Genomic DNA, 17,168 nt, shown 5'->3' with positions numbered 1-17,168 from the left:
GGTCCCCCACGTTCCGCAATTACAGACCCCTTAAAAAAAATAAAATCACACGCAGATCGGTACAATCACCCGCTTACTATATGACTGTGCACATGAAGCAAAATCAACAAACCTGAAAATACACACAACCCCCCCCACCCCACCCCCCCACCCCACCCCCCCCCCCCCCCCAAAAAAAAGAGCCTTAACAATGGGCTGTTAAACTGTATTAAATCTTGCGTGTGGTGGAGCCTGGCGTTGAGTGCCAAGTGTGCCCGAGAGGGCAATGCAGCGTGACCAAGAGGAATGAGTCTGTTGCAGGCGCTGGAAGGAGCTGGGAGCAGAACAATTACAGCAGTCACTTGTCATCACGGTCTCCGGTTGAGTCTGCAAAGCACCATGGGGTGTTGTGGGCAAGATTGGGTCTTTAATCCAGCTGGCACCAAGCAAGCATCAAGCTAGTTCACGTTACAGACATGACCTTTGGTAAAACACGTTCGTTTTGGGGAAACCGCTACGGGCGCAACGTTTAATTTTTTTCATCTGGTTTGATTTTCTTTGATTTTCAGCTTTAAATGATTGGACAGCTTTGAGTTAGTCAGTCTGTTGTTTGTCAGATCGTATGAAATGATTACACTCTGTACGTTTCGGTTATATGTTGTGATTAAAAAGTTGTCCTCCTTTTTCGCATAGTATCCTCCCAAATGCACCACTTTGTTTTGAAATTATTCATTTATTCAGGTAGTCAAACTTCAACATGTGTCATTTAGCATCTGTTTTCGATTTTGGAAGATCCGTTAACAGACGTGACAAATTTGGCACATTACACACGGCTGATATTTTGTCAGTTATTAAAATAATAAGTAACATCCTACTGCTGATAAGACACTTAGGTCCAGATGGGAGAAATGAGTGGAGGAGAAAAAAACATTGAATTCGTAACAGTTGTCCAATTGTCTTAAATTCACGCTCCAAAATATCCATGTGATCACATTGCCACATTTCACATTTATTAACGCATAAACAAAGATGTGCGAGCACATGGTAAACAAACTCCCCCCCACACCCCCATAAACAAACACACAAACACACACCAGTTCACTATTAGATTACACAATTGTGATCATGCACACACACACAGACACACACACCCACCCACCCACACTTATTTCATTAGGTTACAAAATTGCATTGATGCACACAAACATTTACACTTACACACACACTCACACACACAGGTGTACACGGGACAGACAGGTGTCCACACGCGCACACACGTACACACACACGGGCGCTCATCCGCGGCGGCGGCGGCTGACCGCCTTCGCCCCCTCGTCCCGAGGTTCAGCGATGGTCACGGCCGGCGCCGCGCCACCTCGCCCACCCCTGTCCCTGTCACGCGTGGCTCTCCTGGTGGCGGTAATGTGGTGCTGGTGGTGCTGGTGGTGCTGGTGGCGCTGTGTGGCGGGCGGCGGCGGCGGTGGTGGTGGTGGTGGTGGTGGGATCTATCATCTGCCGGGCCTCCGCCTGCCTGCCAGTCAGCCTCATCCCAGGGGAGCGCTAGGCTTCAGGGGAGCCAGGAGCCGCTGAGGATGAAGCCTACCCCAGCCACGGCAGCAGCTGTGTGGGAGACAGACAGGAGAGAGAGAGAGAGAGAGAGAGAGAGAGAGAGAGAGAGAGAGAGGCACACAGCACAGATGTGGGAGTCTGAAGGCACCAGAAGGTACGCTTGGGTTTTTCACCGGTTCGCCATGTTTGTTATTCTTATTACTCTTTCCTGAGGGGTGGGTGGGGTGCAGGGATGGAAGGGGTTGGGGGGGGGGGGAGGGTTGAGGAAGAAGAAGCCGGACCCCTTGATCCGGCCCCGCGGCCCAAACACTTCGCTTTTGTTCCCAGGAAGAAAACAGCCAGGAGAATCAGGCGGTAAGTAGATAGGGTGAAGAAAGGGAGAAAATGTGGGCGTTGGTGGTGGAGGTGGTGGAGGTGGAGGTGGTGGCGGTGGTGGAGGTGGAGGTTGTGGAGGTGGAAGGGGAGGCCAGAGGAGAAGTCTGTTGACCAACCTGTAGAGTGAGGCCTAGTCATCCTATATCAAAGCCCCCAACGCAAAACAAGCGCTCCCAGGCCAAGTGACCCGCCTTTCCTCGGGCTAAATATATGTGTTTATTTTACTTAAAACGCACACATGATCAGCCCCACTACAGCCGCACAACTGATGGTAAGTTTTCCTGGGAGACACCTGATAGACCCTGCTTGTTTCTTGACATTAATTAAACCATTTAAAACAAAACAAAAAACCTGAGTGTTTTGGACTCTGCACAGCATTCTCCCACTTCCACTCTCCCCTGCAGCTGGGGAAAAGAAATTCAGCAGCCCACTCTACACACTCACTCACACATACACTCACACACACACTCACACACACACACACACACACACAAACATATCCACACACACACACACACACACACACACACACACACACACACACACACACACACACACACACACACACACACACACACACACACACACACTATCACACACACACACACACACACACCACACACACACACACACACACACACACACACACACACTATCACACACACACACACACACACACACACACACACACACACACACACACACACACACACACACACACACACAAACATATCCACACACACACACACACACACACACACACACACACACACACACACACACACACACACACACACACACATCCATTCTCCCCCGCCGTCTCACACAGGACCCATGCGGTGAATAATACCCGTTCACAAAAACAAAAACAAAAAACCTACACCGCCGCTCATAACTCGATTTTCACAGAGAATTTTGCACAACTTCATTTTGTAGTAACACTATACCACTTGTGGAAAAAAAATAGAAAAAAATGCACACCCTCTTCCAACAGCACAAGTGAGAAATGGGATAGCCTTCCCACAGAGTTCCCAGATGTAGGATAGCCATTGTGCTAACGCTCCCTGCTCCCAGGCCCAGCGGCAGCCCGCTAAATGCGCGCTCCGCCTTGGCTTTGGAGAAAAAACAAAACTGCGATATGTAAGAGGTTGTAATGTAATGGCTGCCTCCACCGAAAATATTGGTTTGTACTATAATAGACCTGGAATGAAAATCCAGTTGGATACAACAGCTCTTCTCAAATTGCATGTAAAATTGTTCTAATAAATATTTCAGCTCCCAAGATGTGCCTGACATGTTACCAATTGCCAGCAAATGTGTTTGCGTGCGTGTGTGTACATATGTGTCTTCCTGACAGTGTATGTGTGTTTGCTTGTCTGCCTGACAGTGTACAAGTGAGTGTCTGTCTGTGTGTGTCTGTGTATCTTTGTCAGTTTATGCATGTGTGTGTGTACGTGTGTATGTATATGTATGTATATGTGTGTGTGCTTGTGTGTATTGGTTTGTCTGCCTGACAGTGTGTGAAATAGTGTGTGTATATGTATATGCGTGTGTCTGTGTGTTTTTGTGTTTGTCTAACCGACATAGTGTTGGTTTAAATGTGCGTGTGTCTGTTTTTCATTGTTTGAGTGTAGATGGAACAGAGCGCATTTGTGTGTATGTGTCTGTGTGTGTGTATGTCTGTGTATGTCTGTGTGTGTGTGTGTGTGTGTGTGTGTGTGTGTGTGTGTGTGTGTGTGTGTGTGTGTGTGTGTGTGTGTGTGTGTGTGTGTGTGTGTGTGAGCAGGGGTGTGAGTGAGCACTCCGGTGTGTGTGAGCACTCCGGTATGTGTGTGCGTGAGCACTCCGGTGTGTGTGAGCACTCCGGTGTGTGTGTGTGTGTGTGTGTGTGTGTGTGTGTGTGTGTGTGTGTGTGTGTGTGTGTGTGTGTGTGTGTGTGTGTGTGTGTGTGTGTGTGTGTTTGTGTGGCGATCCAGTGTGCTCAGTACAGCGGAGCAGAATACATCTGCAGCGGTGAGGAAACAAGCTGTTAGCATACTGCCTTGACAACTCCATCAGGACGGTCTCAAGGTAGCTGTCAATCAGGAGGAATCGTCTCGTTCCCCAACGCCGCCAGGTCCTCTCCCCACGCCTGCACACATGACAGGCCCCTACAGCTCTATTTACCCATGCACACACCCGCAGCGCGCCAAAACACTCCTCTAATCCGTTGCATGAAACAAGTACTACACCGGAACGTGGACCATAGGGGCCCGGCACGATCACCGTCTAATCGAATGCAACAAGTCGGGAAATAAAGGAAATACAACCAAAGTTAACGGTCACTCCTCCAAACCATTGATATGTGAGTCAGAGCGATGGTAAATAGAACATGTATCGTCTCTTTCATATGGATAACATTGATACATATGTGTGTTGAAATATCACAAACAAATCTGCCATCAAAGATTTGTCTAGTTGAGAATCCCAGCGTATGTGATGTGTGCGTGTATGTGTATGTGTGTGCGGGAGCACGTGCATGCGTGCGTACGTACGTGCGTGCGTGCGGGCCTACGTGCACCATACACATTCGCTTTGCCCTTAATCTGCATTTATGTAAACGAGCAGACGAGCGAGCCTCTTTCATTTTGTCCTCTGTAATTAGATTAATTCCACGATGCCGTCGCACAAAGCTGAGCCTCCGCTCACATCGCGCCGCATACAGACGGGAACAGAGTCAAACGCTTCCCTTCTTCCGCTCTGCGCGCAATGAAAAAGTGACAGTGTGCGTGTTTAGCATATCCTTTATGGCGGGGAGAAATGTTAATTGTTCGCCATTACCGCTAAACTGCTCGCTTGTTGTATTAATCACGGTGCTAATTGATGCAGAGATAGAATTGTTGCCACGGGCGATAGAGGGAGAAAACCAGAGATGAGGATGGCGGATGAAAGATTATCTCGGCAACCATATTGAAAAGGTGCCACTATAAAAAGACCGCCCTTTGCCCATCGGCTAGCTAGAGAAACACCAACGCGAGTGATTTTTGAAAAATGAAATATTAAATGTTGTTGCATGTTTGTCGGTCTTGCAGTGTGTTTATTAGCCCACTACACATACCTGTAGGTGAGAGATCTTGCTACCGCATGTGTTTTTATAGCCACCCTTTAATATTTTTTTTTATCGGATTTGCCCGAGGCCATGAACGACTGTTATTCAAATACACCGTCGATCAGACGTCCTAAATACATCACTATGCAGGATGTCAGTGTACAGAGCATCAAATGCTGTATCTCAATGAGTGAGGAAGAATAATGAATATTTTACTTCTGGCCCGATTTAATGCTAGCAATACTAGCAAGCAACAAGAACCATCCTTCATTCAACTAAGACTTGCAGAATTATAAAACGGATCACGTCAAGCCCTTTTTTTGGGATGGTAGCTCCGACTCTGCTACCCTTTTTTGCGACCAATCCACAAAAATAAACACCAATGTTCCGCTGTTCCAGGCTCCGATGTCAACTTCCCTCATACCGTTGGGTCCCTGTGTCTCCTCACCCGCCTGGACGATACACCACTCCCGTGGTCCTGGAGTGGCTCCAGAAGCACTCCGTCTGACGAGGTGCACGTGAAACAAAGAGTGTGCGGGTAGCAGGGGTTAAAAAGAAATGAGGGGAAAAAGAAAAAAGGAGAAAAGAGAAAACGAAAAAACAAAGGTGTTGAATGTGTGAGCGTATGCCTCGGTGCCCACCAGTCAGATGAAGGGTTAAACGCAAACAGGCGTTTAAAGTGCTGGAGGCCCCGGGAGGAGGGAGGAGAGCGTGGGGAGCTGAGTGTGGGAGATTCAGAGTGCCGCACCGGAGGCCCGTCTCCGTTGCTACCCGGCAGCCTCTTGCCTCCGAGCCCGCTGTGTTTTTGTATGCAGATTTCCCTTGTCAGAATTCATTTATTCACCGGGAGTTATGGGAGAGAGGGGAGAGAGGGAGAGAGCGGGGTTCATGAGACCAAAATAGTAGCATTCATATTCGTCCTGGAAATACATTTGGAATGCTAATGGCCCAAGAACATGCCGCTTATGCGGCCGTGTTTGCCTAAGAATCTGATCCCGTTTCCCGAGCCCGTTTTGGGCTTCTCTCTCGGTCTTAGAAGTGCAGTTGGCGTAGAAGGAGACAAGTGAGTTACAGTTCACAGGCTTCAATAACTCCCGGGGAAAGTGCTGTATGACTAGGGCACAGTGAATAAAGTCACTCGGGCGGTGTGCAGCAGGTCCCAATGTTGTCGGGATGTAGAGGAGGAAGGTATAACTAACACAGGTTCCTTCAAGGAAAATATATCACCGGATCATTCAGCTCCCATCAACGGCTTGAACGGAAACATCGGTGCTTTTCCTCTGAGATGATGGCAAATTTTCTTGCCCCAAAGAAGCAATGATCCAGCTTTTCAATGCCACTGGACCTGTCGTTTCAGAACCCCCCCCCCCCCCCCCCCCTTTCCTCCTCTCTCACTCTATCTCTCTCTCTTGCTCTCCCTTTTCTCTCTGTCTCTATCTCTCACACTCTCTTTTCTCTCAGCATTTTCCTCTCTCTCTCTCTCTCTCTCTCTCTCTCTCTCTCTCTCTCTCTCTCTCTCTCTCTCACTCTATCTCTCTCTCTCACTCTATCTCTCTCTCTGTCTCTATCTCTCACACTCTCTTTTCTCTCAGCATTTTCCTCTCTCTCTCTCTCCCTCTCCCTCTCCCTCTCTCTCTCTCTCTCTCTCTCTCTCTCTCTCTCTCACTTATGGCAACAACAGTCTATTGATTTGCTGTGGCCCTTGAATGGGAAGTTCCAAGCCGAGATCGCTTGTTTCCTCTGCCTCTAATTAGGCCTGGGCGCCAATGTTCTCGTCTCTGATGCCCTTGATGTGGCTCCAGTCCCCACCCCCCGCCACCTCGCAAAACGCAAGGTGTTGTTCCATACGTTTGCACGTCCACAAACACTTGCGGCATTTACGCTACAGATGGATCTCCGCCACAACAACAACAACCAAAAAGTACGAAAAGCAACAAATACCAGGGATGTAAGGGGGAAGTCTGCAGGTGTCAGCGAAGATCGAAACGCATCCACATGTGAACGCACACAAAGACCCCGTGCGCCGCACAACATACACACACACACGCACACACGCACACACACACGCACACACGCACACACACACACACACACACACACACAAACACACACACAACGTAGTGAACACAAACCCATTCCCGCTCGTTGTGCTGACCGGCAGGAGACTCATCGCAAGCACAATGAGACGAGACCTGGAAGATGACATCGCCTTTTGTTACTCCCTTATTTCACCCATGGGGCATTGTCCTTCTCACCCTCCCCCCCCCCCCCACCCCCGTTCTGCCACCTAGTCAGGAGAGACAAGGGGGGGGCCTCTCTCCTGACCATCTGTCCCGGGTGAGAACCCCCTCCAGGTGGCAGAGAAGGTGGACACAGAGTGAGAGAGAGAGAGAGAGCGAGAGAGAGAGAGAGAGCGAGAGAGAGAGAGAGCGAGAGAGAGAGAGAGAGCGAGAGAGAGAGTGAGAGAGTGAGGGAGAGAGTGAGGGAGAGTGGACGATTGGTGCTATTATCCCAGTGGTCATGGGTCCTTGCACTTATTTCATGGTATCTCCCTGGCTCTCCTTCTCGCTCCACCATTAGCGGCGGCCTTAAAGAGATGGCCGGAGCCATCCGTTCACCATTATGGGGTCTTTTGTTTGCTCGTGACCCGCGGTAGAGAAGCTCTCTAAATTGGACAATCACCAACCATGTCTCTTTGACTGGCGAGAAGGCGAAAGATTAAAACACATTTAAAAGAAAAAACGAGAAGAAAAAAAACAGGAGAAGAAAGAGAAACAGGATCTTCTTTTTGAAGATCGCCGCACCGCGGCCCGAGGTCTTCTTTTCATCATTGTCATCTTCTTCCTTCTTTCCACCCACTTACCAAGTCCCTGCGCTCTTTGCTTTTTTCCCCTCATTCTTACAAACAGAGGGAGACAAACATACACACACACACACACACACACACACACACACACATAAACTCTCGAACAGCATAAGTATATGTAGTTAGTGAAGCAGAAGCACCTCCGGAAAGCAGAGAAAAGAGGCAACCATCAAGGCTCAGAGTGCAGCAGCAGCAGATCACCGGCTGCTCCGTCCCGATACGAAGCTGTGCGGGTCTATGGCCGGCATCGGTACTCCTGCTAAATGCTAAAAAAAAAGCCACAGACTGTTGGAACAGGGGATAATTCCGAGACCAACACAGAGTGTTAGTTGGGCAACTAGTAACACTTCACAATAAGGGTACATTTATTAACCTTTTTTATTTATTTTTTTACATTAATATTACCGCATTAAGTTAATGCGCCAGTATGAATTATCATATAGTATCAGCTTAGAGGCTAGGGTTAGGGTAATGGAAAGGTTATGATAAGGTTACCACCCTGTCTACTGTGTTTATTTATACAGGATTTAAATCATGTGAAAAGTATTTCCTTAGTTAACATGATCACCATTAGTAAACAGGAACACCAGTCGTAAATGATAACCAGACATACAAGGTAACTGTTCATTAACTATGATGGTTAACACTTAATACTGACTGAACCAAAGTTAATTAACTGTTAATTAACGTACCCTTATTGTATCGTGTTACCGGATAACTTGTTTACACACGGGCTCACAAAAGCGTGCACACATACAGAGAGCCACAGCTGTGCAACCACACTCTATGTACAGACATTGAAATCCACATGCTTGAATGAGTTCCCACAGATGAACAGAATCATTGCAGTGTTGATGGGGTTGACCAGTGGGGAACATGACCTACCAACTGACCCATACATGGCGCCACTGGAACCATATGTGTGTGTGTGTCTGTGTGTGTGTGTGTGCCTTGGTGTGTGCGTGTGTTTATGTATGTTTGTCTCTGCATGCATGCGTGGGTGGGTGTGTTTGTGTATGTGTGAGAGTACCTGCGTTTGAGTGTACGATTTCGCAAATGCTTGTGTGCGTGTCTCACTCCTACGTGCAAATCTGAGTGTGAAATGTGTAATGTGTGTGCTTGTGAGATCCAAACGGCTCATGCATGCAAGTCGGGTACATCTGCAGTTTTTACAGCATCTACCACAAAGTGCAATAATGTCTACAAGAGACCGCGAGCGAAGACCAGCTCTGTACAGACTCATTAGACCCCCTCGATCTCCCTCGCTCTCCTCTCTACCAGGGCCTGTTGTGCCTGAGCATTACATCACCATAGAGCAGCCCCACTACAGGGTACAGCCTATATTTGGAGTGGAAGACCCCCTATGACAATCAGTAGAGGATAAGGTGGAAGTCCTGTCATAAAGCCAATCAGACCAGGCCCACGCTGGCCCTCGTAAATCTTCCAGTCGAAGGGGTTGGTACGGTGGGGTGGTAGGGGGGATTGGTGTTGTAGGGGAGGGGCGGATACTGGGAGGTCTGGGAAGTGAGGGTTTTCCATTTATTCTTCTCAGGGAGGACCTGGAGACCTCCCCCTGAACCTGGGTCTGTCCAGGTCGCGACCTTGGGAGGAAGGCCATTGTCTGGCCAGTAACTCGGCCAATCAATGGTGTGAAAGAAGAGAAGGAGAACGTGTTTAGGATGGGATTTAAATGACTTCAAATAAGGTGGTTGTTGAATAAGAACTATGTGGAAGTGAATTCTAATCTCTCACAAAAATAAATTATTTGGGGAAATAAATTGCAAAGTAAGACCGGGAACCGGGAAATAACTGTTATACTTTGGAAACAACTGATGATTAATAGTTTATAGGTTATATTTAATAATCTGAATAAGTATATTCTGATTATTTGTATAGATTATAGTCTATAATGATTATTATAATAAATATAATATTCATAATATATCGATATAATTTCCCAGTTGAGATTAGTGCTCCTGTCCCATACTCGTTCAATGAGCAAAAAAACAACATCTAATTGCAAGGCAAGTGTTAGATGTTAATAAAAACGTCTCCGACCAAACCACGCCATAACTCAAGCAAAAACATATCCTGTGGTAACCTTTCGGCGATTAAAAGTTTGCCCTCCGCTCGACAAAATACAGCAACTTAAAACCCAGAAACACTGACGACTCGTGCTCCACTTCCACCACTTATATAATCCATGTAGGCCATGTCAAATGTAGCCTGGAAATAAAAATAATCCAGGGCCTCCCTCCTGTCCTCCCGATTGGCTGCCCGGGAGCCTGGCAACGCGTCGCAGCAAACACGGGGCCCTCTGGATTACAGTAATGCTCCCTATCTCCTAATGAAAAGCTGCCGTGCGCATTTACCTCTCTGCGGCCTCGTTATGCACACACTAGCTCCGACCCAATCAGGACGCCGGAGCGCGCCCACACTCGACGGGCGCGTGTGAGGTTACCGCCGTGCTGCTCTTCCCCCCCCCCCTCGTTCGGCGTCGTCTCGGCTTGACGCTCGCGAGTTAAGTGAAGCGCCACTGACTGCAGTGACGACACCACCCGCAGTGTTTTTTCGGTTAAGGGTGTAAATATAACAAAGTTTCGCCGTCGCTCCGTTAAAATAAGAACTAAAATAAAAAAAACGATACAAGTAATAACGCGCACTCCAAACACAGTTAATGCGTCGCAAAAACATCCAAGTGCACTGGCCGCTTGACACAATGAACCGATTGACTTGGGTGGCTTGATTCATTCTGGGAAGTATCAATGGGGGTCAAGGGTCAGGAGGAAACAATGAGCTGAACATCCTTAACCAGAGCCGCTCTTGGAGTGGAAGAGGAAACGGAGAGCCGGCCAGCCAGCTCCTCTGCTCCGGCCGGACCCGCCGTGCGCTAGACAAACTCCGCCACTTTCCCTTCTCACCCTGTAATCACCGGCGGCTGTAATTAATGGGGAGGGCTGACCCTTAGTTCGGGGCGGTGGAGAGGAAACCCAGACAAAGTCGAAAGCCATTAATAGGGGAAAGTACATCAAAAAAAAGGAAGAGTGAAGCAGCCCCTGAAAGTCGATAGAGGCTTCGTCAGGTGGCCAACAAAGGTACAGGTGGGCCAGGGGGAGCAGAAGAACCTTTCTGGCCAGGGCTTTAGACCACCAGGTCACCACAAACTGTCTAACAAGGCGGTAATTACCCCGCAGAGGTCATTTTCTCCACTCAGTGGCTTGCCTTCCACCGCTGATGTAGGAGTGCATGGTAATTAGGCTTGGTGCTTAAACAATGGGCCATGTGTGCCTTTGACCGATGTGGGCGGAGCTGAGGTAACCAGTAGACAACCACTGATCGACATGGATGAGATGTTTCAAAAAGGAACACAATGGTAACGCGGCAGACTTGACAGGGTGGTGAGGGCTGGCCAGGGAGGGGGAGCAGAGCCGTGGAGAGGGCAGGAGTGAGTCAGACAGACGGACTGGGCAGGGTTAAACGCTAAAGTTTCAGACGTTTCAGAGGCTCAAACCTGTATTTATCTGGGAGGTTCTGGTCGAAAGCCGGGGATACAGTGACACTCAGGGACAGACCCCCAGCAGCAGATGCGTTCTTAGATTACGCCGTGACAAATAGGATTGGCGGCCTTCTCAAAAAAGTCACTTTTAACGAACCATGAAAAACAAATAAATTCGACATTACAAATCAAAACTCTGCTGGGGAAACATGATCCCGTCCATGTCCGAGTTGAACATTTACATTTCAATAGTCTTGGAGAGTAAAGCTAACAAATAACGCACAAAACAGAAGATTTCAATTGCAGAGAAAGGGAAACGCTACCGGTCACCTACATACCATGACCACACTGACCCTAGGACAACCCTACAGACAGACCGGCCAACATTTGCCCTTCCCTTTGCTCCCCTCTAGTTTGTTATACAAAGAGTTTGGCTGCTCTCTCCAGTGATATATGAGTACATGGCTAACAAGCCAATCAGCCCTGCCAAACAGAAGCGGTGGAAGCACAGAGGGCCATTAAAGGGCTGGCCCCAGCTACAAAAACAAAACCTATCCACCTGAGACCACAGAGGGACAGGATGCAGGCTACTTATAGCAACCTAAAACCAACCTACAAGAATAGCAGGAAAAAACGCTGCGGTACAGGAGGCCTTTTGAAGTGCGCCACCTCTGAGCTATTCCAATACGCCGCACACAGCATCTTTGAAGGCCGGTTATCCTCTGCGGCCGCGTGTCCTGTTGTGAGACGATTGTTTCCTCTTTCGTTCAGTTTGGACATTGACACTTGTTTTATGGAAAGGACCAGAGTGTTTGTCCAGTGCGGCGCAAGAGGCAAACACGGCCTTGACGAAGGGCCGCTGTCCAGGGGGATCAGTGGGACCGACTGTGTGGTCGGAGGGGATGCATGTCGTTGAGCTCCTGTAGATACAGCTAAAGGATGACCCCCCCTCCTGTTGCAGCAGTTTCCTCTATCCTCAAGGTCGTGACCTCCTGCTGACCCTCTCGTCCTAAGAATGGGCCGCTGCTAATCAGTCAGCTGTCAGTGATGTCATTGCACAAATAGACGCAAGAAATAGAAAACACAAAGTTCACAGAAATGGATCGTGTTGTTTGCTAACTGTGTTTCGTGTGGTATCGGTCACAGTTAAAGCAGATTTATGGTGCGTGGAGTTACGAGACTATGCACCTGCCAGGGAAATAAAGGAGCGGATACGGCTGAGGACAAGGCCTGACATAGCTAAGCCACACGCGGCATACTACCGCTTTTAGCTAATGGTGTTTGGAAAAAGCTCTATTGCGATAATTGTTGTAGTCTATTGTAAGATGTGTCACTACAAATTTATGTTATTGTAGTCACCACACGATATTCAGTTTGTAAAAACCTACTGGAGTGTTCAGTTTCCTAAATTGTAGCAATCAAATCTGGTATTTTGGTGGATCCCTTCAGAAGTTGTCTTTAAAATGAACAATTATTCTTGGATCTGATCCAAGTAATAGTTTTCCAGTATTGTCAGTTCGGTATAAAGTCCCTGTGTTTCTCCCTGTTCCCTACAGACACTAAATATAATCTCAGGATTCTCTTCGCAACTTTTGCTTGAATTGTCTTTTATTCTTATGTCAAGTGGTTTTAAAACCATCCACCATTTGGATGGTATGACTTTTAGACATTTCTGCAAGTGACGGTCTACGATCAAGGCAATTGAAAAAAATGTATACCATGCATATTTTATAACATTTATACCATCATGTTGCCAATGGCTGAATTTAGAACATGCTTTAGTTATAAACAGTAGTAGTGTTATGGGTGGCCACTGCTCTTCCTAATACTAATTATAATTTCCAAATTTAATACAAGGAATTAACCTCGTTATGGTAATTGATAGGATGTGTAATATTTAATGGGATTTATTGAATCAGATAATTAACGTAATATATTTAATTAGGAGTGTTTCCTCTAAGCCAGCGATGTCTCCCTCCAGTAATCTCCATACTTCTGTACCAGAAGCGTTCGCATAGCGTAGCATTGTGCAGCCGGGGCCATGGAAAGCTGTGGTATTTCCTGGCTAACGTGCAGCTCAGCATCGCCCCCCCCCCCCCCGCTGTGCACAGGCAACTGATCAAAGGGGGGTCTGCATGATAGCAGAGACTAAAAACATCCTATCACATTCAGGATAGAGGTTAATACTTGTCACCTCTTCTGACTACACTGTTTACAGTCAAGGCAGCCCCTGATTGGTCGGGTTTGATAACCTAGCACTCGCTCGCTATCTGCTAGGGGTTACGTCCGCAAACGTGTCCTGTTGAATAGCTCCGTGGCTCTCGTTTGTGTTATGTGTTGTTTTACACAAAGTTATTTTCTTCGGCCTGGGAAAACATAATTAATACAAAACTAGGATGTACACTAATGGGCTGTTAGCTGCTTCGTTAATGACAAGAGATGAATATAATGGATTGTTAGTTAACATTGTAATGGCTCCAGATATCCAGGGAGGCCCAGATAGGCACATTAGGAGTCAAAGACTGTTCCAGAATAATAGGAGGACTCCGAGATAATGTACTCTCACGGGGGGGGCCTCGACATTAGCGCAAGCCCAGCATGACTCGCACTCGCGCACATGTGCGAATGACGCACTAAAATCCCTCAATGACAAAAGATACAAGCAAGGTAAATCTCGGGGCTTAGCTAATATAGCATGATCCGCATTGTAGCCTTCAGTGCCCTATGCATGAGCAGATGCTGAGATGGATTCTGGCAGAGGTGTATTTCCGTGGCTGGGGAAAAGGATAAAAATACACAATAAGTAGAAGCTTGAATGGGGGAAAACTGTAGGATTGTCAGGAGCTTTGCCAAAATGAATATTGGTCGTAGCGCGTTGTTGTATCAATGGCTTGAGAGAGCCTACTTTTCAAAGCCGCATTGTTCTCCCCGCTTCCTTTGAAACGTTTCGACTTCTAAGAAAAAATACTCCATGTGTCACATCGTTTTAATCGTTTCACACAGCGATAAGGACTCCGTCGCGGGCGCAAACGCGCGCAAAAAAAGACCATAACCCAGAAAGAACGATTCAAGCGTTCACTTCCCCTCCAACGAGCCCAGTAAGACGGCATACCGAGTACTTAGAACCACTTTATCTCGGCCCTTTGATGAGGTTTGTCAATTCACAGCATCCGCCGCCATATTGGGTGTCTTCACCCTTTATCTTCCCCCCAGTGACACGGGAGAGGGGACGGCGGGCGCGGGGGGGGGCCCTCCTCCTTCATTAGATATTAATTTATTCATTGCATGTTAAACTCAATGGGACCTCGTGGGGGGGAGGGTGCCAGGTGACTCTTCCTCATTTGGTCCTCACAGCTCTCCGCTGGGCGCGGGAATACCAGGGTAATGCCACACAGTCGGCCAAGGGGGGAGCAAATTATTTAGCTCCGTAGAGAGGGACACTTCCTGGTAAACACGCGGCGGGACGCCGGTGCTGTCATAATTAAATCTGCAAATCTGCAAGTGAGGGGGGGGGGGCGCTTCCGTCTTAGTGCACGGAAAATAGCCACGTCGAGCATGCTGGGATATATGTCCTTCGTGGGTTTTTGGAATTTGTACGTGTCCTGTGTGCAAACAAGTTTGTACACTCTCACGCTCAGATGTTTATTCTTTGTGCCCTCATTGTTTGGTGTGTGTGTGTGTGTGTGTATCAGTGTGTATAGCCCGGACTAAATTATCATTGGTTCCTCCTTAGTCATTTAAATGTATCCCAGAATAAAGATTTTCCCTTCACTGACAAATTTATTTTCCCATTGGCATTTATGGCAGGGGAGAGTCCTGGATTGACAGAGAGAAACAGGGACATAATGTGTGTATCTGGAGGGTAGGCGGGGTGTGTAGAGTAGAGTGGAGGGACCAAAGCTGGGTTCTTTTGCAACTTTGTCAGATGAAAGCCCCGAGACCTCTCAATCTTCGCCCTTGACACTGCACACAACAGATGAGAGGGAAAGCAACACAGAGAGCCGCCGTCCGGCAACAATTCCCAGCCTAGCATCCCATTAATGGGAGAAAATCCTCAGCAAAACAGGGCAGCTGGGCTTATCCGCGGCTAAATGACACCTCCAGACGCTAATGCCCAAAACTGACCACAGAAGCAGTGTGTGACAAGCGCCGCCGTGCCGCGGAGCCACTGATGTCTTTCAGCATCAGCGACTTGAAAGGGCCTGAGCCCGTCTGGGTCTCTCTGTGTGCCACCTGCTTAGCATCCCTGCGCTGTGAGTTCGCTATAGAGAGACATCTCCGGCCGCGGAGAAAAGGCCCATTGTGCGCCGACGCCTTTGAGGGCATTGTCCCCGTTTTCGCTGGGGTCCGGCCGACATCTGCACCATTCACACTGAAGGAAGTTGTAATCACTTGCCGACTCTCTGGCTCCAGCTCCAGATCAAGACGCTCGGTTAAGTAGGGGATAGGGTGGACAACAAGAAAGAGGAGGGTGGGGTGCTGGGAGGGATTTCTATAGGGGTTTTACGGGGGCCCCTTTGTTGTTGTTGTTGAGGATGGTTGCCTTTAACATAGGCTTCCTGATCCCCAATACTGCAATCTCCCCTGAATTACCCACGCCCAGTCAGCGGCTGGGCTTCAACGGAAATGATGGCAGGGGGTTCCTCTCAATCAGAATGGAGAGACCCCTAAACAATCTCATGTCTTTAAGGGAATTTTCAAGTATTTTCTTGTGGATCAATATAAGATAAAAAAATACCTTATCGGTCAATCCTGGCTACAGCAAATAACATAAAAAGTATGATCATGGGTTGTTGGACATAATTCAGTTGGTTATTTACCTATTATTCTGAGGTGACTTGCATTGAAATTTGACATTCATGTAATTTAGGACAGAGCCCAAAAGGGTAACACTGTTGACATCGGGGACAAAACCAGGCCACCTTTTGACTAGGAGTCAAACTACCGAGCCACCACACTACACTTACCCCCCGTGCCCATGTGCTTTACTCTTTAGCGGAAGTGCGTTTGATGCATTGAAAGAGGAGGGGCCAGGCGGCCTGACATGCCGACACGCTACCTCCATCTCCGGCTAATTAAACGAATCAATTAAGGCACTATTGTCGTAGCTGGGTAAATGATGTTCTGCAGCGGCAATAAGATTCCCTCGGGGGGGGGGGGGGGGGGGGTGGGAGCACATAAAAAAAAAACCTGTCCTCTACGTCTCCATATGATGCCATTACAGACAGACTTATTTGCGTCTCGCTGTCACCTCATCAGAGGTGGGCACATTATGGAAATGAAGTCAGGAGGGCAGGGGGTTTCGAGGCGGGGACTGGGTCTCGGCGTGAGACTGCGGGGTTCGCTCCCAATCGCCCTCCAAGGAGAACCCGCGTCGGAAAAACTCCAAAGTCCCTCAAAGTTGCCATCACTCCCAGCTGTGCGCTTCCTGTGACTAGGTAAGGGTCGCGCAATTAGCATACTCCTCCCCGCCAGGCGAGTCGCGTTGATGCAGATAAATTATCATATTAGATTTACCCTCCTCAGTTAAACTGATTGGCTTCCAAATTGTTTTAGATAGCCATCATTAATCCCTAACATAGGCTAAGTGCTTTGGCTTGCGATCTGATTGCACAGTGGCGCCCTGGGTCAAATTAACAGCATACTAATGCCCGACCCCGTGCTCGTTCCCAGTGTCAGGATGTCGCTATTATTATGGGATGTGACAAAAAAGAGTCAATTGCCTTTTACTTAATGTCAGATTGGAATGTCTCTGGACGATGATTGAGGTCAAAGGTAACAAAGGGAAATACTCA

The sequence above is a fragment of the Gadus macrocephalus genome, chromosome 20, assembly GCF_031168955.1.
Source record: "Gadus macrocephalus chromosome 20, ASM3116895v1".
Lineage (NCBI taxonomy): Eukaryota > Metazoa > Chordata > Actinopteri > Gadiformes > Gadidae > Gadus > Gadus macrocephalus.
The sequence above is the reverse complement of the archived record's forward strand: the minus strand, read 5'-3'. Positions refer to the sequence as shown.